The sequence below is a fragment of the Primulina huaijiensis genome, unplaced genomic scaffold (genome assembly GCF_012295235.1).
Source record: "Primulina huaijiensis isolate GDHJ02 unplaced genomic scaffold, ASM1229523v2 scaffold203410, whole genome shotgun sequence".
In the NCBI taxonomy this organism is placed as follows: Eukaryota; Viridiplantae; Streptophyta; class Magnoliopsida; order Lamiales; family Gesneriaceae; genus Primulina; species Primulina huaijiensis.
The window spans coordinates 1-770 of record NW_027353236.1 but is presented as its reverse complement, the minus strand read 5'-3'; the positions used below and the strand labels follow the sequence as shown (position 1 = coordinate 770).

General features: G+C 36.6%; 1 long non-coding RNA gene across 1 annotated transcript; it reads left to right on the top strand.

The window, feature by feature from the left end:
• The first annotated feature begins 21 nt into the window (after positions 1-21).
• Positions 22-770, top strand: LOC140966255 (uncharacterized). The gene is made up of 3 exons (XR_012173292.1): positions 22-300; positions 405-590; positions 712-770. It is a non-coding gene; the product is annotated as an uncharacterized lncRNA (long non-coding RNA).

Genomic DNA, 770 nt, shown 5'->3' with positions numbered 1-770 from the left:
TATATTTTAAAAAATGAGAGGCCAATGGTTGACATCTAAAATGTTTACTCTTCAAAGAGATTTGTTAAATGCAGTCTGTGTGGGCTAATTTATAACTATGCTCATGCTGGCATTTAAAATTTCTGTTTTTTCGGTTGCTAATAGTTGTTGACTGTGGCGATGCTGGTCGACTATCTTTTTGAATTTTTTTTTATTATTTCTGGTTTGTGGAGAATGGTAATGACGTTACTGTGATCTGCAGAGAAAAAGAAACAGGAGGTTGCTGAACTCCAAGCTGGATTGGATGATGCGGATGTTCTGGTAGTACTCAAGCTTCATATTTTTCAAGTTGCTGCAAATATTTAGTTTCTTTGAGTAACAATTTTATTTAGCGTTCATCTAGGCTGATATGTTTGTTTTACCAGACTCGAAAAATGGATCTTGAGGCCCGAAGTTTGCAGCCAAGCTTGAAAGCTTCACTTCTTGCTAAGCTTAGGGAATATAAAGCCGATCTGAATAAGCTGAAAAGGGAAGTGAAGAAATTGACACTGCTTAATTCTAATCAGTCTTCTAATGAAGATTTAGAATCTGGAATGGCTGGTGCACACACGGTATGCATATTTCACGTGCCTTATCTTTCTAGATCTTTTGTTGATTGTTTTCATCAGTCCCTGTAGCTATTCCATTGGTCACTTAGGATTCAATCTATCAAGAATAACAAAATTTTAACAGGCTTCTGCAAATCAAAGGGACAGATTGGCAATGTCAACTGAGAGGCTAAACCAATCAAC